The sequence below is a fragment of the Hemicordylus capensis genome, chromosome 7 (assembly GCF_027244095.1).
Source record: "Hemicordylus capensis ecotype Gifberg chromosome 7, rHemCap1.1.pri, whole genome shotgun sequence".
Taxonomy (NCBI): domain Eukaryota; kingdom Metazoa; phylum Chordata; class Lepidosauria; order Squamata; family Cordylidae; genus Hemicordylus; species Hemicordylus capensis.
In genome coordinates, this window is record NC_069663.1 from 21,030,621 (window position 1) to 21,053,893 (window position 23,273).

Here is a 23,273-nt window from a genome sequence, read left to right on the forward strand (position 1 = left end):
TTCAGGGAGAGAATAGCTTTGCTATTGGGGAATGTGTGTACCTTTGATTTGCAGCTTTTTAATCAGGGAGGTGTGTGTGATCCACAGAGAAAACCTCTGAGTTTCTGGATAAATTCTTAATTCTTCTTTTTGTTTTTGTTGCAGAATTCTTTTGCAGTGGTAAGTATCAGCCAGGGGGAGGTGACTCATCCTTTCTGACACTAATATTTTCTGATGAGGTATGGAAAGATTTGATTTCGCAATTTCCTTCCTGCATTCTTCTAATAACACGTGAAATCTCAAAGAGACGAGTTGTCTATTAGTGGCCTCGGGCTCGTTCAATAGAGACTGCCTTAGGCATCTCTTTGGGGTTTAAACATGTCCAGATATTAAAAAACAAAACAAAATTTGGACAAGAGCTCTCAGGTAGCCAGCTTGATGATTCGGTACTTTGGGGGGGAATTTGGGATAGGAGTGAAGTATGGAAGCGTTTTCTGAGAAGAACAGTTTCACTGCTTGTCAGATGTGCTTCCTGAGGTTGGTACCCAACCATAGTGAAGCTGCCACATTTGACACCAATGGAGTTTTTGACTAGTCTTCAAGGGAAGCCCCATTTACATGACATTCTAGTAGTCTAACCTAGATTTTATCAGGGCATGGACAGCTACGGCCAGGCTATCTCTGCCCAAACTGTGGGGTCGGGGGGCAGGCCTTTTGTGCTTCTCTGAGCCACACTGGGGAACTAACATGTATCTTTCTCCTCTTTTCCCAGAATGGTGGCAGCTTTGATGGCAACAGCGTTGGTGACAACAGCTTCAATAACAATGGCGTAAGTATGAGAGAGACTGAAATGGTGTCATCACTTTCTAGACTGACAGACCATCCCTTTCCTTATAGAGCATTTGAAAGCACCCTGGTGAACACTCGAAAGTGGTTCCCATGATCCGGTTATATTGTCTTTCTTACAGTTCCTCTCACCCTGACTTGTGGGAAACATTCCACAAATATTTCTTCCGTATCTCCAAAGTCTCTAGCTAAATGGCTTACTTTTCCTGAAGTTAGACAACCTCAAATGTCCTCTAAGGGAGGAGAGCTGGTTCTGTGGTACCAAGCATGACTGGTCCCTTTTGCTAAGCAGGGTCCACCATGCTTGCATTTGAATGGGAGACTAGAAGTGTGAACACTGTAAGATATTCCCCTCTGGGGATGGGGCTGCTCTGGGAAGAGCAGAAGGTTCCAAGTTCCCTCCCTGGCAGCATCTCCAAGATAGGGGTGAGAGAGATTCCCGCCTGCAACCTTGGAGAAGCCGCTGCCAGTCTGTGAAGACAATACTGAGCTAGATAGACCACTGGTCTGACTCAGTAGAAGGCAGCTTCTTATGTTCCTAATGTCAACAGGTGATCTGAGGTGTCCCCAGGAGGGCCCTGTGATCGAACAGATTCAGAACAGCAATTCTGTAGGCCAGGGATTCCCAACCTTCAGCCCTCAGATACGGTTGGACATCGATGCTGTTCATGTCAACAGCATCAACAACATTATTGTTACTCCCATCATCCCCAGCTACAGAGGCCATCGTGGCTGGGAATGATGGGAATTGTAGTCCAACAGGCATGCAGAGGTTCTACTCTTCCCATAACCATGGATTCTTTGTCCCTCAGAATTATTTCTGCTCCTTCTCCTCTTCTAAGATGCACTTCTAAATACTTACTGTTAAGATTAAATCAATATCTTGCACAATCAAGCCTTGTACTGTACGCATTGGCTAGTTCCAAACATTCCAGACTCCTAATCCATATACCCTATCAGCCAATCCCAGCACTCTTATCTCGTGTCATCTGTACATCTCCATCTCTTTCATGCACATGGCAAAGCAATGGATGGCTTCCAGATCTTCTCCCATGGCTGTGTTTCGTGCCTTTGGAGCAAGAAGTGGGGCTAGAGAGTGGGTCATTCAGTCACTGCTGGCTTTTTCCTTGTTCACGTCCTGATGCATGCCTAAACAAGAGAGTCTGAACTACAGCTCCAGCTCTGAAATTGCAGATTGTGATCATCTATGCCCAGTTGTACAGGAATGGTGTCAGTTAATGTAATGTTAATGTTAACATCAGTTATGTACAGGAATAACGTCAGTGGCATAGCAAGCTCTGAAGGGGTCTTTGTGCAAGAACTGGACATGGGCCCCTTTGGAAAATTTCCCCAAATGAAAAAAATATGAATACTTCCTGAATGGCTTGGCAGAAAGCCATGACATTTCACATGGCGTTCCTACATAACGATGGCATTAAATGTGCAGATGTTTGAGGAGATCAAACACCCTGTTGATTTTTAATGCATTTTTTAAAAAAATGATTTTTAATGATTTTTTTAAAAAGTTAGAAAACATTTAAAAATGTTTTTAAACATTTCCCTATGGGGGAAATGATGGTTTAAATTGGAAATTCAGGCACAGCTCCCCTAGTAGTGGCCTGTGCACATTACACACTTTTGCTCCATTGGAGAGCCATGCTTGAATAACATTTTGTTCTTTGCCTTGCAGAATGATAACAGTCCCCTCATTTGGGTGAGTATTAGTAGTTGTCTCTCCAAATCCCTCAGTTGGCTACAGGCTTTAGAGGTGAAGAGATGCTGTAATCCCTTGGGGATAGCTGCCTACCGCCATAGATCTGTTGGAATCCTGTGGAGTTACTTCCTCCCATGCTTACATCTTGTTCATCACTGGAGAGTTGAAATAGCTGTATAATATGTACATAAGACTTGGTTGATTTAGAGCAGGGGTGATGAACCTGAGGTGCTTCAGCTGTTCAACTACAACTCCCATCTTCCCCATTCACAAGGGTCTAGCATCCTATTTGCCTCAATGGCCAACTCACTGGCGGCCATTGAGGGTGGTGCAGAGATGGTGATGAAAGGCACCTTTTAAAGTCGTTACAGGCCATACGGCCAGCAACTGGAAGAACTACGCACAGCGGAGGCCGCATCTACGGCACTCACCTAGCCTCCACGCATGCGCTGGGGTGGGCTGGGGAGCAGGGATTCCCTCTAACAGGGATTCCCAGATGTTGTTGACCACAACTCCCAGAATCCTCAGCTGCAATGGCTTTTGCTTGGGGATTCTGGGAGTTGTAGTCAAGAACATCTGGGAATCCCCATTAGGGAACCATTTATGGCAATGTCAGGACAGTGACAGAAGGTGGGGTCCATATAGCCTATGACATTATTCAGCTTTCCCCCAACAATTCACAGTTACTGTGCATGATGTGCACCCCACAAAAGCAGCACTTTAGTGCAGAGCTCAGAATGGCTTCACTTCCGGCGCTTCATGCCACAGTACAACCACCCATCTGGGAAAAGCTCTGGGAAATACTCATGGAGAGTCTCTCTGAGGATCTGCAGAATGCCTTTCCTGCACTGCTGTGGGTCAGTTCCGGCCACCTCAGTTCTGTTGATGTGCAAATACTGGTTAAAAAAAAAGTTTGGAGACCAGTTATGAGGAAATGTGGTGCCAGGAAACTGGCAACTGGTCGCAACAAACTGGCAGCCCTACATTTCCCTTCCCATTTGAGATTCCCTGCAATAAACGTTGCTGTGTGCAGAGCAAACACAAATGCCGTGTGCAGCCTGAATCCACCTTTTTACAATATGAGACTTGGCATTCCAAGGTTAAAGCCAGACAGGAGATCTATGGTGGTTCTTGTGTTTGCTGCTTTGTTGGAGCTTCTCTCTGTGTTATGATTCTTACAGGCTTTTTTCTTCTTATCTTACAGTATTAATGGCCCAGAGACCCACCACAGAAGCTATCGAGATACCTCCTACCCTGCCGTTTGCCCACGAGTACCACCTTTCTGCCATTCCCTCTTGAATTATTGTTCTGGATGAATCTCTCTCTCTCTCTGCTGTCAACCCCCAGCAGAGACCCTTCTGCAAATAAAGAATCTCATCTTTACTAACAAATTGCATGTCCAGGTCAATGCATGTTGCTGAACATGTCCAGGTGGCAGCTATTCCATAATAGAGAAGAGCTGGTCCTCTGGAAGCAAGCAGGAATTGTCCCCTTTGCTAAGCAGGGTCCACATTGGTTTGCATTTGGATGGGGGACTGGATGGGAGGACTGTAATATATTCCTCTTAGGGGATGGGGCTGCAGCTCAGAGGAAGAGCATCTGCATGCCAGCCCACAGAAGGTTCCCGGTTCAGTCCCTAGCATCTCCAGGTAGGGCTGGGAGAGACTCTTGCCTGAAACTTCTGAGAGCTTCTTCCCATTGGTGTAGACCAGGGATTCTCAACGTTGGGTCTCCAGATGTTATTGGACTTCAACTCCCATAATCCCCAGGCCCAGTGGCCTTTGGCTGTGGATTATGGGAGTTAAAGTCCAATAACATCTGGGAATCCAACGTTGAGAATCACTAGTGTAGACAATACTGAGCAAGATGGACCAATGGTCCGATAAGGCCTCTTCCAACCAACCAACCAACCAACCAACCAACCAACCAACCTTTATTACGGTCATAGACAAGCATAAAGTATAAGGGTGATTACATGTTAAAAGCGAGAGTAGATACAAAGTGATTACTTATGGAATGGTACTTAAGGTACATATTAATACTAAAAATTCTAAAAATAGTAGAAAGTACACCAGAAGCATGAGGGCATAAAAGCCTGAAAATTAACAAAGGTGCACAGAAGGTATAAAAAGGGGAGCATAAAAATGGATGTAAAAATTAAAAGACATGAGAAGACAGAAATACATAAAAACCTAAGTATAAAAACTGGATAACGGCCAGACTATAAGGCTATATGGAACAGTAAAAAAAAAAGTTGTTCTAGTAAGAACTAATCAGCCTACTTTCCTTTCTCTGTCTCTACAACTGGACTGAATTTGGTTCAAATTGAAGTCCACAAGTTAGATCTCTTGCACCTCAAATGTTCACGCATCCGCCATCTTGGATCAGGGTGGATTACATCATTACAAATGACACCATTGAGGTGTTCCTGTGTGTTACTCACTACAACTGTACCAAATTTGGTCCAAATCGGTCAGACAGTCCCCAAGTTAGTGTATTTCCGCCTCAAAAATTCACACATATGCCATCTTGGATCAGGTGGTTGATATCATCACAAATTATTGTATTGCAAACTATATGGCATTGAGGTTTCCCCGTGTCTTCCTACAGCAAATTTGGTTCAAATTGGTTAAGCGGTTCACAAGTTAGCCCACTTGCGCCTCAAAGGTTTACTCATCTGCCATCTTGATTCGGTGTGGACAACATCATCACAAACTATGCCATTGAGGTGTCCCTGTGTGTCACTCACTGCAACTGTACCCAATTTGGTTCAAATGGGTTAGGCAATCCACAGATTAGCCTGCTTGTGCCTCAGATGTTCACATGGCCACCATTTTGAATTTGAGTGGATGCCATCATCACACACCATGCCATTAAGGCATCCCTATGTGTCCCTACAGCTGCAGCAAATTTGGTGCAAATCGGTTAATCAGTTCACAAGTTAGGCCACTTGTGCCTCCAAAGTTTATGTATCTGTCATTGTGAATTGGTGTGGATGACATCATCACAAACTATGCCATTGAGACGTCCTTCACTGCAACTGTGCCTAATTTGATTTAAATTGGTTAGACTGCAATGGCTTTTGCTTGGGGATTATGGGAGTTGTAGTCAACAACATTTGGGAATCCCTGTTAGAGGGAACACTAGAGAAGAGAGTGTCCACCATTCTGCGACGTTTAAATTGAATTCCAGATATGGATTTGCTCTCACCTGAGGCAGGGGAAGGTAACTGGAGCACAGGTGTGGCAGGCAGGCAAAGGTTAAGCTACCCTTCATGTCCACGGGGGGTGGGGGACGGACCACTGTTTATCCCCCTTATATGACACCAATAGCATCATGCCCTGGTGCATGCTGGGAGAAAAGAATGCTGCCCAGAAGAAGCCAGCTACCAGGAAGAAAAATAGGGCTTCAGCCACTGCTGTCATGATTGCCTGAAGAGTGGTGTCTGCTTTTAAAATGAGAAAATACACCACTGTCACCACAGCCAGATCTCTGATTAGCCCCCCAGACACTATTGAAACATTTCATGGCCCCATACCAAGGGAAATAATTAATAACCCCTCTTGATTTTTGCTATTTGCAAAAGGGTTGGTGCAAATAGTGGAGGGATTTGGGGGAGAGGGCAGAGACCTGGTCTGGTGGTAGCAAGCATGAATTGTCCCCTTTGCTAATCAGGGTTTGCCCTGGTTTGCAATTGAATGGGGGACTACATATGAGTGCCAAAGTCCCCTTAGGGGATGGGGCCGCTTTGGGAAGAGCATCTGCCTGCTTGCCTGCAGAAGGTTCCAGGTTCCCTCCCTGGCATCTCCAGGATAGGGCAGAGAGAGACTCCTGCCTGCAACCTTGGAGAAGCCGCTGCCAGTATGTGCAGACAAAACTGAACTAGATGGACAGCATCTATTGTTTGTCTTTGGTGGAACTGATTTTGCTTTATAGACCAAGTGTATGCAGAGGATGCCTGCCTTCTGCTGCTTGCCTACTCAAAATAAACATCCATTATTACCCTGCTAGAAATAATCGACTAAGCTAATCATTCTGAGTCACGGGAGAAGCTCTGCACAGCGATAGCATTTGCTGCTGCAGGGATAGTGGGAGAAGTGGCTAGGGCATGGCAGCATGTGGCTAGTCTGTGCCCATGAATTTGCCCTGTAATCAGGTACCTGCTTCTGAGCAGGGTTTATGAAAATGCAGCAACTCAACAATAAGTCTATATACTTACAGGAAGCTGATCATGTCAACGTCTGCCTCTAGAACTCCCTGCGGCTCCGATAAGTACGCACGCCAGCTTGGGTGGTTGGTACTAAAGAATAAAATAAAATAAATACTATTCTGACCAAAAGGAGAATGAAAATAGGAACAATATAAAGCTAACTAGCTGAACCCGCACAGAGCATCTGTGCGCTAGGGCCCTGGGCCTTCCTATCTCCTCACTCAGCCTTCCCCACCCCAGAGACTTGGTGGGGTGATAGAAGGCCCCCTCAATCAGCTTCCTCTCCTGGCTGGCCTCCCCTCACAGACTTGGCAGGGCCATGGAAGGCCCTGCTCGCTTGGCCCCTCCACTGCCCACTTGCCCTTTTCCTCCTTTCCTCTCCCCTGCACCTGCTCATCGCTCGCCCTTTCCTCTTCCCCCACCCAGTGCTAACCCTTTCAACCCTGCCCCCACGGTTTGGCCTTTTTGCTCCCGACCCCCCACTTGCTCATTCCTCTCCCCCCGCCCGCTCCCTGCTTGGCCTTTTCTCCTCCCTCGCCCTTTCCTCTCCCCCCACCGGCTCCCTGCCCGGCCTTTTCTCCCTCCCACCCAATCACCGCTCGCCCTTTCCTCTCTGCTGAGCCCTTATCTCTGCCTTCACTCTCACGAAATGTGCCACATACCACCCGAGATAAGCCACAGGTCACCTAAACATTTTAAGACCCCACACCATATCTCCCCCTGTCCATAATCACACTAATTGAAGCACCCCCACCTCCAGCTCTCTTCAAGTTCACATCCTCACTAAGGCACATAATTAAAATAGCTAAAAAATTACTCCCAGCAAGCAGAGTGGAGCCCTTGCTGTTCCCAAAGGAGTGACTCCATTTGGTGTTGCCCCTTCAGTGACAACCCCATCAGCAGCAAGCTCAGTGCCAATCCAGGAAATGATGCAGGAGGACCCAGCAGAAACAGCTGAGTCATCATTCAGAAACTGCTGAGTCAGCGCGCAGAAACTGTTGAGTCAGCACTCTGGGATCGCCTCCTGGGAACCAGGGGAACATCTGGTGAAACGCATTACATATTGAAGGTACAAATAGGAGTCTGGGGAGGAAAATGTGGGTCCATTTTTGGTCAAAACTGTGCTTCCCCACATTCAGTCATACACAGATTGAAACCAGAGGCCTTTTCAACTCCAGTTTTGTGTTATGTCTGAATGCAGCCATTATGTAAAATTTGAAATACAGGGTGTGTTTTTTAATTCAAAAGCTCCTCATAATGTGAAGCCTTCAACTGCAGCTTACTTAGCTTGTGCCTGATATCCAGCACTGGCCAGATGATTTCATAGCATGTGGTTTGAAAGATATAGTTGTGCTGTCAAGTCAGTGTCAACTCCCGGTGACCACAGAGCCATGTGGGGTTTTTTAGGAGAATACAGGAGGGGTTGACCATTGCCGCCTCCCACGCAGTATGAGATGATGCCTTTCAGCATCTTCCTATATCACTGCTGCCTGATAATAGGTGTTTCCCATAGTCTGGGAAACATACCAGTGGGGATTCGAACCAACAGCCTCCTGCTCTACAGGCAGGTTACTTCCCTGCTGTGCCATTAGGTGGCTGGTTTGAAAGGTACGACTATTATATTACCAAGCAGTTTAAAAGTTGCACTGTTTCCCCTGCATAAACATATATTTTCAATATTTTGTTACAGCAGTTCAAATCCTCTACCCGTGATCCGAGCATTAAACGTATGGTGTTTATCTTTGGTGGAACTGGTGTTCCACTTGAGGGTGATTTATAGGCCCCTTCTGTTTGCATGCGTGCCTCCCTGTTCACAATAAAGAACCATTAAGATCATTCCTTAAGTCTACAATAAATCTAGAAGTTAACTAACCGGTAACTGACCTCATAGATGACCCCCAAAGCATCCTGCTGCTCAAGGAACTGGGAAATAATAAAACTCAAAGAAATCCCCTTTTCCTCTTTTTCTAGAATGGGAGCAAATGTGACAGGTGGTGATGGTGTCAAATGTGGAAGCAGAGCTGGTCTTGTGGTAGCAAGCATGAATGGTTCTCTTTGCTAAGCAGGCTCTGCCATGGTTTGCATTTGAAGGGGAGACTATGAGGAGATTCACATGATTGCCCAGGGCGGCCAGGAAGGCACGGGTAGGTAGGGAGGCATCTGCGAGGATCCCACTGCTTCTCATGACCAGCCTAACCCTGCCTGGGGCAGCTCAGACAGAGTTACACTGGTTGTGAGAACAGCCTCTACATGTGTGAGCACTGTAAGATATTCCTCATAGGGGAGGGGGCCGCTCTGGGAAGAGCATCTGCCTGCTTGCATGCAGAAGGTTCCAAGTTCCCACCCCTGGCAGCATCTCCAGGATAAGGCTGAGAGAGATTCCTGCTTGCAACCCCGGAGAAGCTGCTGCCAGTCTGTGTAGACAATACTGAGCTAGATGGACCAGTGGTCTGACTCGGTATAAGGCAGCTTCCTATGTTATCCCACTTAGCCCCTTTGGAGACATCTCTATGTTAGAGAAATTTTGGCAGAAACTGTGTACATATTATCATATATGAAAGTCTTGTCCTCAATATATCCATTTAATTTTAAGAGGAGAGGAGAGCTGGTCTTGTGGTAGCAAGCATAAGCGTTCCCTTAGCTAAGCAGGGGTGAACCACCCAGACAACTCGCATTTTGGGCAGTTTAAAAATGTGATAAATGAAATAATAAACAAATAAAATATGAATGGGAGACTTGATGTGTGAGCACTGTAAGATATTCCCCTCAGGGGATGGAGCTGCCCTGGGAAGAGCAGAAGGTTCCAAGTTCCCTCCCTGGCAGCATCTCCAAGATGGTGCCGAGAGAGATTCCTGCCTGCAATCTTGGAGAAGCCGCTGCCAGTCTGGGTAGGCAATACTGAGCTAGATGGACCAATGGTCTGACTCAGTACCACTTCCTGAAATGGCATTTCCTGATGTCAGGGGATGGATGCCACAGCCCATGTAGCGGATACAGCGGAGTACCCCAGGGAAGTTAGGACGGTCATGGGCTTGGGATGATCAGACCCCTGCCAACTGAGAAAAGGGGCACCTTTCAAAGTGGTGATCCTCTTATATTGAACATGGGGAGATCCCTGGCCTTGTTCAACCCCAGCACAGCACCCTCTAGTGGCTGTTGCTGGTGTCTACCTGAGATTCTTTTTTAGATTGTGAGCCCTTTGGGCCCTTTCTTTTCCTACCTGTACCACTTTGATAACTTGATAGGAGAGCAGGTCTTGCAGTATTGAGCAGCAACTGTTCAGTTTGCTAAACAGCATTGCTTCCCCTTGGCTTGGATTGGGATGGGTGACGACTTGCAAGATGGTCCCCTTAGGGCAGAGATAGACTACCTTTGGCACTCCTGCTGCTGCTGAACTACAACTGGAAAATTCATGGGGTCGTATGAGATGTGATGGCTGGGGAATGAGTTATTGTTGTTGAATGAGCAATGAGTTATTGTTGTTGTTGTTTTTGTTGACCATAAAATGGTTATCAAAAACAGTCGGTGTGTTCACACAAACATTTGAATCTAGGTTTAATGTGTGTTACGAACACCAAAGTGATTGTGTGAACTGATGCCAAGATGGTTTTTAGCCTGGGATTCACACTTTGGCTTGGGCTCACATAATCACACTACTGTTCATAACCCACATCAAACCTAGATTCAAACGATTGTGTGAACAAGCCTAGTGAATGATTTCTGTTTCAATTACACTTATGGAACTTAGCTATCTATGTTCTCTGTGTTAAATTATGTCAAGGGGAAGGGACCAAAGAACTCACCCACCCCATTATTGAGTTATTTTAGAACAACTAGACTGGTTTAATCGCAGAGTTTGAAAAATCCCATGAAACCAAAAAGGAAAGAATAGTTAAATAAAATGTTCAGAGGTAGTAAAAATACTGGGCAGGATCCAGACAAAGTTAGTCTTGACTACATCCCATTGGGAAGATGAGGGAAAGGAACTGGAAATAAAGATTTTTCCTCCATAATGATTTGCATATGAGAAGGATTATCATATCACACCATCAAAGAACAAGATATGATTGCAGAGCAAACAAAAGAAATGAGAAGAAAAAGGAAATTACCAAATGGGCCAAAAGTGGTACACAAGAGCATCCTGGGAAAGGAAAGATAGTGGACATCCTGGGGGGTGGAAGAAGAGGACCAGAAGAAGCAGGGATTGGTTCGTTCTAAGAGTGAGTCACTGGGTGTGTCCCCCAGAGGCTGGCACTGCCCAAGTGTGCAACTGGCATAAATAGAGAGTCTGCTTTGCCATGATTCCCATCCTTGACTCAGGAGTGGAAGGGAAGAAGAACCAAGCCAAAGATGAAGGTCCAGATTGTGGCAGCTCTGCTCGGCCTCTGCCTGCTCTCCCTGCAGTGCACAGCTGCTCCCGCACCTGGGGTAAGACGGAATGTACCGGTTTCAGAGTAGAAGCACACAAGGTGCACTCCGACCAGGGAGCACCCCAGGTGCACGGGTGGTATTTCAGGGGCGTGGTCAGTGCATGTGCCTGCTGGCAACTGAAAATGAAACGGAATCTCATGCACATTTCTGATTTGGTGCCATTTCAGATTTCCAAATTCACCTTTTGGATTGTAAGCCTTGTTAAGCTTTCTTCTTCTTCTTGCGACAGCTCTGGGATGGATACCTTTAGCGAAATGAATTCTCTGCCATGTTTGAAGATGATAAATAATTCCTGTTGTGTTGCTGTATCTAATGCACTCTGCTGTATGAATTCCAGGCTAAGTAGGATATGGATACGATGCATGTTTTGATACCGCTTTTCAACAAAAGTTCCCAAAGCTTTTGAACTATATATAAATCAATTTTAAAAATGGCTCCCTGTCCCCAAAGGGCTCACAATCTATAAAAACCACCACAAGATAGGCACCAGTAACAGCTACTGGAGAGGGATACTGTGTTAGGGATGGATAGGGCCAGTTGCTCTCCCCCTGCTCAAGAAAAAGAATCACCACTTTAATGATTTGGTGCCATTTCAGATACCAGTCACCCTTTGAATTTTAAGCATTGTCAGCTTTTTCTTTCTTGTGATAGCTCTGGGATGGATACATTTAGGAAAACGATTTCTCTGTTGTGTTTGGGGCAGGGGCGTAGCAAGGTTGGAGTGGGCCCAGAGACAAGATTTTTAAATGACCCCCCCCCCGCTTTCCTCTCCTTCTCCTGGCCCGATGTCTCTGCGAACTATTCCAACTAGCTACAAGGTGTAAATAACAGCAGAACCAACTAATACAGGGATTTAAGTCTGATATTTCAAAATAAGTATGCTGCCTGGAAATATGTTTCATTGAATACACACACAAACACTTCACAATATGGAGTGATATACATTTAATATTATATATTTGTGCTACTTTTAATGCCTAGAACACACTAGAAACACTAGAGGTGAGAGTATTTATGCTGCTTAGCTAGATAGATGCTAAGATATCATGAGCTAGATAGATTGGGAGCTGGGACAATGATCATGTGACTTGCCTCTGTGGGTCCCCTCAAGGCAGCAGGCCTGAAGACAAATGTCTCCCCTTGCCCAAGGGTAGTTATGCCTCTGGTTTGGGGATGAGAAATCTTTCCTGTTAATTACTATATCTTTTTCTGTTTCACTCTGCTATATGAATTCCAGGTTAAGTGGGAGAATTTCTAATATAAATCTAATATTAATTTCTAATATTAATATTAATATTAATTTGTACAAATGACCCAAGAGAGAAGAATTTAGCCGCTCTCTCCCTTTTTTCACTGATATGATGAAATAATGGCAGAGAACTGCACCTGTTGACCTTGTTCCTGCAGACAGCTGTTTGAATGTCCCAATGGCATCTAGGAAGCTGCACACAAAACATTGGGAAGTGTAATTCCCCCCAGCACTCTCCCTAAAAACAGTCAGTGGCTGTTTTTAGTGAGAACTATAATTTTTTGTTTCCTGTTAACTTTTCATTGGCCTCCTAAAGGCTCAGTGGGGGAATGACTTGACTAGCAAGCCGGAGGTTGCTGGTTTGAGTCCCCGCTGGTATGTTTCCCAGACTATGGGAAATACCTATATCATGCAGCAGCGATATAGGAAGATGCTGAAAGGCATCATCTCATACTGCATGGGAGATGGCCATGGTAAACCCCTCCTCTATTCTACCAAAGAAAACCACAGGGCTCTGTGGTTGCCTCGAGTTGACATTGACTTGACAGCACACTTTGCTTTACTTTTAATTAGCGAGGTGTATGCTAAATGGCTGGGTATTTGGGAACGTTCTCAACTCCTCCTTTTTTAATTGCATTAGGGCAGCGGTGGTGAAGTAACTATCAATATAACCACACATGATTTGTCTTTTCTGGTGTTGCATTAAAATATTCTCCATTTCATGTTATTTATTTAGTAACACCTCCTCTTTTACATTTCAGCAGCCCCATCTCACAGGTGGAGTAAATATCAGTAACCACACCTGATCCATCTATTCTAGCATTGCAACAAAGTGGTCTATATTTGATATTACTGATTGAGTAATTCTTCTTCCTTTTATTTCAGTGGGGGCACCATCACGGTGGTGGTGGAGGAGGAGTAAGTATCAACAAACACATGATACACACTGTACTCCAGCATTTCATGAAAATAACCAACATCTCTTTTTACAGTTCTTACGGTCCAGTTTATGCAGTTATTTGTGCCTAAGCCCATTGAAATCACTGGGCTGAAAATGCGCCTGACTCTCCATTATATCGGATATTTGGCATATTAGCACAGGCAATGCAGGTTTCCAGGGCTGAGGTTTTCAGGTTTGGTCCCCATATCCAAAGGAACTGGGATATTAAACTGCTCTTATGTCAATAATTCCAATGATGGTCCCTCAACCACAGGGACTTGACAGAGCGAAAAAGATCTCTGATTGCACCAGACTGAAATAAAGCCTGTGCTTGAGGCACCGAATCAGGATGTGGAGAACTGGGTGTCAAATCACAGGATTCCTCCTGCATCTGTGACATTTGGCATGATATGATAGAAGAAGAAAGCTGGTCTGGTGGTAGCAAGCATGTCTTGTCCCCTTAGCTAAGCAGGGTCTGCCCTGGTTGCATATGAATGGGAAACTTGGTGTGTGAGCACTGTAAGATATTCCCCTTCTTAGGGGAATGAGCCGCTCTGGGAAGAGCATGTAGATTCCAAGTTCCCTCCCTGGAAGCATCTCCAAGATAGGGCTGAGAGAGATTCCTGCCTGCAACCTTGGAGAAGCCGCTGCCAGTCTGTGTAGACAATACTGAGCTAGATGGACCAGTGGTCTGACTCAGTATACGGCAGCTTCCTATGTTCCTATATAATCTTGGACAGAGATCTTCTGCAGTCTAGATTGGGCTTCCCCAGCCTTCTCACCCCCCCCAAAGCCCCATGGGACATTGTTTATATGAAAGATGGCACACATGGTCTCAGCTTGTGTGAACGACAGAATCCTGCTTGATTGCTGGTCTCCAGGAGCTACAGGGCCACCATGTCACAATGCTCTTGGATGCTTTTATGACCAGTAAAAACACAAGACTCTTTGTTCAGCGAATATCTATTGGAACTTCTTTAATAAGTGCTGATGGATAGAACATGTTTACTTTAGTAAGCCTATAGGGCTGGTGGTCCTAGTTGCTGGAACACTTAGACACATGTAGTTAAGAAGGGACTGGATTCTGGAGATAAATGGTTGGTGGTTGGAATAGAATCAGCAAAGAACAAACGTTGTGTTTCATAGCTATCTGGGCTGAGGGATGCCAAATTGATGCTGTTTGCATTGGAAGAAACTTCCAAACCCTGCCCAGTTATACAACCTAGACTTTAATGGAGAGGAGAGCTGGTCTTGGGGAGGAGAGCTGGTCTTGGGGAGGAGAGCTGGTCTTGTGGTAGCAAGCATGACTTGTCCCCTTAGCTAAGCAGGGTCTGCCCTGGTTGCTTATGAATGGGAGACTTGATGTGTGAGCACTGGAAGATATTCCCCTCAGGGGATGGAGCCACTCTGGGAAGAGCATCTAGGAAACAAAGTTCCCTCCCTGGCTTCTCTAAAATAGGGCTGAGAGAGATTCCTGCCTGCAACCTTGGAGAAGCCGCTGCCAGTCTGTGAAGACAATACTGAGCTAGATAGACCAATGGTCTGACTCAGTATATGGCAGCTTCCTATGTTCTATGCAATGCTCACATCTGGAGACAGTAAGCATTTGGGAGCTCAGCTGGCTTTTTGAATGATCCTCCTAAATGAAAATCTCTTTGCTCCTTTCCAGAATTCAGGCAGCTTTAACGGCAACAACGCAGGAGGTGGCAGCTTCAACGGCAATGGGGTAAGTTTCTTGCTGTTTCATCTGAATGCAGACAGGAGAGCAGGGGGTGGAGGGGAGCTGAACTACATGTCCATTGGACCCACCGTTATGCGTTACTTGTGAATGCGGCCTGCATAATGAATAGGAAAAGAATAGCATTGCTGTGTGAGATATATAATTTTTAAATGGAGGAGATGTGTGCTTCTGAGAGTGTAGGCTGTATATTTATCTTCTCTTTTTTCTGTCTGTTTTTTGCAGAATAACTACGGCCCAGTAAGTATTAGGATGCAAACCTAGCTCATCTAATCTAAGACTGCATTGAAATAGTCTCAGTCCTTGGATTCCAATGACACTTTAAATCCCAAAGAGAATCTTCGGACAGGTTTAGCACTAGCTGAAGGGAAACCATCTTGGACATTCTTTTTGGGCCAGAAAAGTCACCTAGAGATATCAAACAAATATGAATTGTAAAAGTGCTGTTCGGTACAGAAGATGCTAGTTTGTCCTTCAGTGGAATTTCGGGCAGGGGTGGAGTAGAGAAGGGTATTCTTAGAAGAGTTTCATTTTACCTCAGTAAAAAGGTCAGGCTATCCTCTTCTGGAGCAACTGAGAGCCCTCCGCTCTCGATGCTCCAGACGATACGAGCTGCCTAGGGTAACCCAGGTGATTTGTGTCGTGGGAACAGCCCCGCTATGTAGCAGCGTCCATCTGCATGGTGCTTTAGAGAGTAGCAGAAAGAAAACAAGTATTTGCCCTGAGGAGTTTACTAACTAATGTTTAATGCAGAAGAAGCTGGGTGGGGGGGAAGAAGTGAGGAAAAATGGGAAGAATATGCATCCTGCTTAGTTGCATGTACTTCGGCTTAGGGTATTGTCTAGATTAGTGTCTGGAACTGTTACTTTTGGGCCATGTTTGTTTACCTACAGGATAGTGGCTGACATCTGGAGCAAGTGGCTTAATTCAATAGTACCAATCAGGAAATAGTCTAATGGACTACTTGAATTCAATCACTCCGGAGTAATTCAGCCTGGATGTCAGCTACTGTTTAGAAACAATAGTTGATTTCCAGTGTGTTTTGTATTCCCTGCTATGTCAGAACTTATTAATGGGGATTTTTATTAATTTAATGTAATTATATTTATTTATTTAACACATTTATATACCGCCCCAAACCCACATCTCTGGGCGGTGCACGAGAAAAATAACATTTTAAAATATTATGATGCATAATTGCCACTCCAGGAGGTCCAATGTGGACAGAGAAGTCAGAAAGAAAAGAACACCAGAAAGATGTCCAGGAAGGCATAAGGATCACCAAGGGAGAAAGAGCAGAGTCATTAGAGACCCCCATTCATTGTAGTTTCACTTTTATCCCATCATCAATTGGGTGGATAGACAGAGAGCAGTCTTCTATGGGAGATATGACTTGTGTTTTCTGGTATTTCTAATTAGTGAGGCATATGCTAAAAGTCCGGGTATTTGGGAACAATCTCAACTTTTACTCTCTCTCTTTTTTAACCCTAACAGGGCGGCGGTGGTGGAGTAAGTATCAACAAACACACACAACCCATCTGCTCTAGCACTGCCTTAAGAGATATTCCACATCTCTACTAACTTCTGGGTTCTTATAATGCTCAAATGCCAAATCCCTTCTGAGCAGGGAAGTTTATCTACAAACAAATCAAAATTTAAGAACATGAGAACAGCCCTCCTTGATCAGGCCCAAGGCCCATCCAGTCCAGCATCCGGTTTCCCATAGCCACAAACCAGATGCCTCTGAGAAGCTCACAAGCAGGAGATGAAGGCATACCCCCTCTTCTGCTCTTGCTCCCCTGCAACTGGGATTCAGAGGTATCTTGCTTCCAAGGCTGGAGGTTGCCTCAGTTTGAACATATGCTGCTGTATACCCCAGAGACTGTTCTAGGATCCATGTGAAGAACATGAAAAAGGAATGCAGCAAGGAAGGATTTTCTGGAGGCCATAAGTGATGGGTGGATTTGTTGGAGGCTTATTGAATTGGTGGCATCCTACTCACCTTAACAAATGCCCCTCAGGTTCTCATGGGGTGATACTGCCCCGTTCTGGAGGTTATCTTGCCTGGCCAGCACAGGGGGCAGGGCTGGTGGCTCCAGCCTCTACTGGCGAAAGGCAGAGAGCCTTTCAGAGAACCCCTTCGCCTCTGGTTTTCTGTTACATCCGAATGCAGCCTCTGTATTCTGCCAAACCAAAGGCACTGCCAAGTAGCCATGATCGAATCTGTAGCTTTTTGTTTGTGAGTCATCCACTTAAATTATGCTCTTTCTGTTGCTTTCTAGAATAGCGGCAGCTTCAATGGCAACAACGCAGGAGGTGGCAGCTTCAACAACAATGGAGTAAGTACCCTGAATTCCTGTACGCTTTGAGATAGCTTGTTATCTGGTCAGTATTGCCCCCTTCTGTTTAGAAAAAAAATGTTCTCTTTTAAAATTGTAGCAGCCCTTCCAGTGGTTTGTGGTTCTTTCTCTTTGTGAACTGCCACATGATTGCTGCTTTGAAGTAGAGGGATGCATTTTCGTCCTTGAGAGATCTCAGTTCATGCTAGCCTGAGGATATAGTCCGAGATGTCCCAGGACATGCTGTGTGGCACCTGATACAGCAACCTTGCTAAGACAGAGGAACATAGGAAGCTGCCATATACTGAGTCAGACCTTTGGTCTACCTAGCTCAGTATTGTCTACACAGACTGGCAGTGGCTTCTCCAAGGTTGCAGGCAGGAATCTCTCTCAGCCCTTTCTTGGAGATGCCAGGGAGAACCTAGATACTCTTTCCAGAGCAGCTCCATCCCCTAAGGGGACGTGTCATGCTTGCTACCACAAGACCAGCTCTCCAGACAAGGAAGTTGCTCTCACCAGATGCTCTAAGTCACAAGCTTGCATTCCAGATCGGTGTTGCTGTGAAGCCTCTCCGTCATATTTACCGCTTTTCTTTAAAATAATCTCAAAGCGGTTTACAATATTATTAAAACAATGCATAATTAAAATACACAAGTACAGATAATATCAAGATCAAGAGAATATCTGTATTTAATTTTTTTTTTTATAAAAAAAACAACCGTTAAAAACAATACATAAAACCACAAAGCAGCAGCAGCAGTAAAACCAATTGACTGACTGATTGATTAGTCAAGGGCAACGGCACTCTGGATGTTGGCCTGAAATTTCGACAGGCGATTCCTTGACCACAGTGCTCCCACTGATACCAGATACAGGCACAAGGGAAGGCAAATCAAGAGAGACTTCCTATTATGCCACCACTGTCATGCAAGAAGGTCTTTTATCCCTCCCCTAGGGTCTGGATGGGGACAAGAAATCAAACCGTAGCCATTTCTGGATTTTCCGCACATGCTTAAGCATCCCCAAGAGGGACTGTGTTCGGCTACAGCTTGGAAGCCACAATTTTGGACCAGCCAGACACAGATGTGTTCGGGCAGGAATAATGTGTTGTTGTCTCTTTGCATTGCAGAACGGGAAGTGAGCCCCATATTCTGGGTGAGTATTTGTAACGGACTCCTCAATCAGTTCTAGGGTTTTCCTTTTAATGGCATGGAGGTGCTGAGCCGCAACATTTATATTCTCGATACTCAACTCCCATAATCCTTACCCATAGTGGCCCAATAGCCAGGGGTTATGGGAGTTGTAGGCCAACATCTGCAGAAGGGCCGAAGTGGAGCAGGCCTGGTCTAAACAGACTGGCAGTGGCTTCTCCAAGGTTACAGACAAGAACCTCTCCCTCAGCCCTATCTAGAGATGCCAGGGAGGGGACCTGAACCTGCTGCATGCAGGCATGCATGTGCTCTTCCCAGAGCAGCCCCATCCCCGAAGCGGAATATCTTACAATGCTCACATTTAAGTCTCCCATTCAAATGCAAACCAGGGTAGACCCTGCTTAGCAAGGGACACTTCATGCTTGCTTACCCCAGCTCTCCCCATGCTGTGCTGAGGATGAATAGGGCCAATGTTCTGCCCCTGCTAAATAAAGAGAATCACACTTTTACTGGGTGCCTCTTTTCTCAGTGAGTTGGGGTCTGCTCATCCAAAGGCCATGATCCTCCTAACACCTCCCTACTAGTGCAGGCAGTACTGGGTTAGATAGACCAATGGGTCTGACTCAGTATAATACTGTATCATATGTCCAGCACTTCATACACTGAGCATCTGTTTCCAAAGGTGAGTGTCAGATGCTTTTGAGAAGCTCCCAAACGGAGGATGGATCCTCCCTGGAACTCTTATTCCATCAACTTGTGGAATTCTCTGCCACAAGATGTGGTGATGGCCAACAGCCTGGTTGGCTTGAAGAGGGGTTTGGATAACTTCATGGAGGAGAGGTCTATCAATGGCTACTAGTCGGAGGGCCACCTCCAGCCTCAAAGGCAGGATGCCTCTGAGTACCAGTTGCAGGGGAGTAATAGCAGGAGAGAGGGCATGCCCTCAACTCCTGCCTGTGGGCTCCCAGCGGCATCTGGTGGGCCACTGTATGAAGCAGGATGCTGGACTAGATGGGCCTTGGGCCTGATCCAGCAGGGCTGTTCTTATGTTTTTATGTTTAAATGTCCATGCCAAGGAGCTCTGGGCTCCTTGGAGGAAGAGCAGGATATAAAATGTAATAAATGAATGAATGAATGAATGATTGAATGAATGAATGTTTGGAAGCTGAATAGAGTAGCAGCACCATAGTTTGCATCCACTGTATCCTACACACCTCTATCGTCCTTTTGCAACTTGGTGTTCACTGCCAGACACACTGTTGTATATACAGCAAAACATGAGTGCTGTATACAATGTGAATTGGGCTTAGTGAAACATGAGGCAGGTATTTGAAAGTTAAAGCCAGACCTAAAATCTAAGGCCGTTATTAGTCTGAATTCTTACAGAGATTTTCTTGGCTTCTTTTGCAGTGATGGGGCCCAGAAACCCACCACAACAGCTGCCCAGATGCCCTCTAGCCTCCCATTTGCCCAATGGCACCAACTTTCTGTTGTTCTCTCATGGATCACTGTTGTGGACACCTTTCTCTGCTATTGATCTCCACAGACTCTTTTGCAAATAAAGAAACCTGAATTTGCAAAGAACTGCTTGTCCAGATTAATACATGTTGCCGAATGTGTTTGTGGATGCCTTTCCATAAAAAACTGCAGCTCAATGAATTGACATATGTGTGTGGCTGGGGTGGATGTGTTACTGGGTGGGTGCCACTGCCGGTCACTACACAGATATGGGCCTTACTCCCCACAAATGGGGACTGTGACCTTGCTTTCATTATTTTCACTGCAGTGTGTGTGTGTGTGTGGGGGGGGATGATTTTCTGAAGCCTGAAGCTGCAACCCCTCCAAGCAAGGAGACTAAAATATGACACAGAGAGATGTTGATTTGCAATGCAAGCTTTTTTTTAAGTTTTCAGGCAGACAATTTATTTTCAGGCACCTCCCCTCGGTATTCTCACAAATTTGGCAGTTCTCTATTTCACATTTATTGTCATATCGTCATGATTTTACAAAGTGCTGTCTCAAGGACATCAGGGATGTACAGATAACATCCAACATACACATTAAGGAGGTCTCGGAAAAAGCTGATGAAAGTGAATATAGATTGTGGATCCTGATTGTTAATATATTTATACTCTGGATCAAAACTAATATAGATAAAGGTATAAAATATATATCTGTTGTAAGGGGAGGCACTTTTTGTTCACCAGAATATTTTTATGGAGACCCTACAAGGTTTTGGATAGCCACAGATCATGTGCTTTGTTTGTTACATTTGCTAGGGTACCTTTCCAACCCCAAAGAGATTCCCAAAGCAAGCTCCTCTGAAAAAATGTTGGTGTTCTTATGAACACTGTCTCTGTCAATCTGAGGACTGTCAGATAGCGAAAGCTAAGTAATGCTTGGCTAGAAATGCAAAGTTAATCACGTGCGTTTGCTGACACTCACTGTAACAACGCTCCACTGTAATCGCATAAAGACAAATAAGAATTAATCAATTAATTGATTCTAGACATTCTCCATCTTACAGCAGAATTCAGAAGGACTCAAATTCAGGAGACAGTGAGATCATTTACACAATCAAAAACTTTGTTCTAACCAGGTTTTCCTCCTACCTTGCTTCCATACAACTGAAAATTGGAAGTTTTTACAACACAATTTTTGGTTGTGTATAAGGAAGGTGGGGGGAAACCTTCTTTGTTTTTCGTGTCCTGAGTAGTAAACGCTATTATTTTCTGACTAAAAGTGTCCTGTTCCAGTCCATTTTAATTCACTGATGCCCAGGATGTCAATCTGTAGTCGATTCATTTCATCTTTCACTGTATCGAGCTTTCCTATATACATGTTTCTTATGTTCCATCTTCCCATTGTAATTCTGTCTTTGCAGTTTTAGATTTTCTTTTTCTGCATGGCAACATCAGCCACTAGACATTCAAAAGGCTTGGGTGGGTGACCCTACTGGGAGTATACCTCCCGGCCTAATTCACCAATCCCTCCCAGGAAAAGACCTCCCAGGAATAGATCTGGTTGGTCTAGTCCAGGGTTCCTTAACCTTGGGCCCACAGATGTTGTTGGACTACAACTCCCATCATCCCCAGACATGACCTTTGTGGCTGAGGATGATGGGAGTTGTAGTCCAACAACATCTGGGGGCCCAAGGTTAAGAAACCCTGGTCGAGTCCATTATAAATCATTCCCCCATTAAGAAACATTACCCTGTATTGAAATCTGACATGATAATGAAAAATTTCTATAGAGTCCATATCTGCCAATTGCCCTGTTTTATCTAGGATAGCCACGTGTTGTTGTTTTTTAACTGATTCTCAGCGTCCCAGGGAGGCCTGCAAAAATCCCAGTTTCACCCCACTGCCTCCCCCCTCTCCCCCGGCCTTTTGCTGTTTGCCATTTCTCCACCCCCTGCAAATTAAATATGGTTTATCTCTTTCTCAGTTTCTTTCTGTTAATCAACTTCTTTCTGTGGTGGTTTTTTTTTGCATATTAGTATTAAGTATCCAAAAGCGTTGGTTTAAGATGAGAGTTAAGCCATTTTTGCTCATTTTCTAAAAAGCATGGAAATTGCAAGTTAATTGCAATTGAGCCTCAGAGTCTTATGAAAGAGCATTTCTTGGGCCATCCAACAGAAATACAACTTTATCTGCGGACACATTTAAGAATTGCTATCGTTAGGCAACAGGTTGTCAGAATCACTTCTACACTCATTGGGTGTTTCAGGAGATGGTTGTTGGGAAGCAGAGGAAAGGGAGTATGCCTATATTGAAGAGATAAATGAGGAGAATGAAGCAAGAGCAGATTTACTAAAGGGTGGTTAGAGTGGGCAAAGCAAAGGGTGTGACTAAGGGAGATGACTGTGGCTTTGGACTACACTCAGACTTCTCTCAAATGAACTAACAAACAAACCAAGGTTATAGCCCTGTGTGCTCATTATGGGTGCCAAGTATGGTGAAAATGGGAGCTTGAGCGTCATCCATCCAGGGTTTCAAATCATTTGGAGAGATCTTCCCTATGTGTCCTGTTTGCCGCTGAAGAGACTGCTGAGAATGGAGACCTACAGCAGTGTGGCTAGGCAGCAAATTGTCATAGGGGTCAAGCCAGTGAGGCCGTTCTCATGATCAGCCCTCCCCAGGTAGGGCAGCACTAGCCCAGATAGGACTGGTCATGAGAGCCATCAGGATCAGGACCGGTCCCAGCACTCCTCCAGCAGGTAGCCTGGGTTTTGTACGACTACTAGTGAGGTAGGAGGGAATGTGTGTGCCTTCCCACCCCATAGACCAGTCTAGTGGAAGCATGGGCTGCCAGAAGCCTGAACCTCCATTGAGTTGGGTCGGAGGAGCACCTGGCAGCAGGGAAATCGCCCAGTGCTCCATGCTCCTTGTGTGATGCATTGTGGGAAGCAGGTGGATGCAGCTTGCCATCCCCTCCCCCTCCCAGCTCCAGGTTTGCTCGTGCGCTGGTCATGTGGATCATGAGCAGTGAGGATCATGTGGGGCGAGGTAGGTTGTGTCCTGCCTTCCCCTAAGCTCTCCCCAGCCCCACCAAAAATGGTCACGTGAACCACTTTTATTTCTGTTTCTCCTCAGTAGAGGTCCAGTGTGCATAACACTGACATGGAGTAATGTCACTCTGGTTCAGGCCTTGTGAGTATTAGGAAATGGGATATC

At 45.3% G+C, this 23,273-nt stretch overlaps 2 long non-coding RNA genes across 2 annotated transcripts; both read left to right on the forward strand.

The window, feature by feature from the left end:
* The first annotated feature begins 101 nt into the window (after positions 1-101).
* LOC128332436 (uncharacterized) lies at positions 102-3,930 on the forward strand. Its single transcript, XR_008310653.1, has 4 exons — positions 102-159; positions 752-808; positions 2,516-2,539; positions 3,744-3,930. It is a non-coding gene; the product is annotated as an uncharacterized LOC128332436 (long non-coding RNA).
* Positions 3,931-7,753: 3,823 nt separating this feature from the next.
* On the forward strand, positions 7,754-15,095 carry LOC128332924 (uncharacterized). Its single transcript, XR_008310784.1, has 3 exons — positions 7,754-7,818; positions 13,315-13,347; positions 15,039-15,095. It is a non-coding gene; the product is annotated as an uncharacterized LOC128332924 (long non-coding RNA).
* The last annotated feature ends 8,178 nt before the right edge of the window (positions 15,096-23,273 follow it).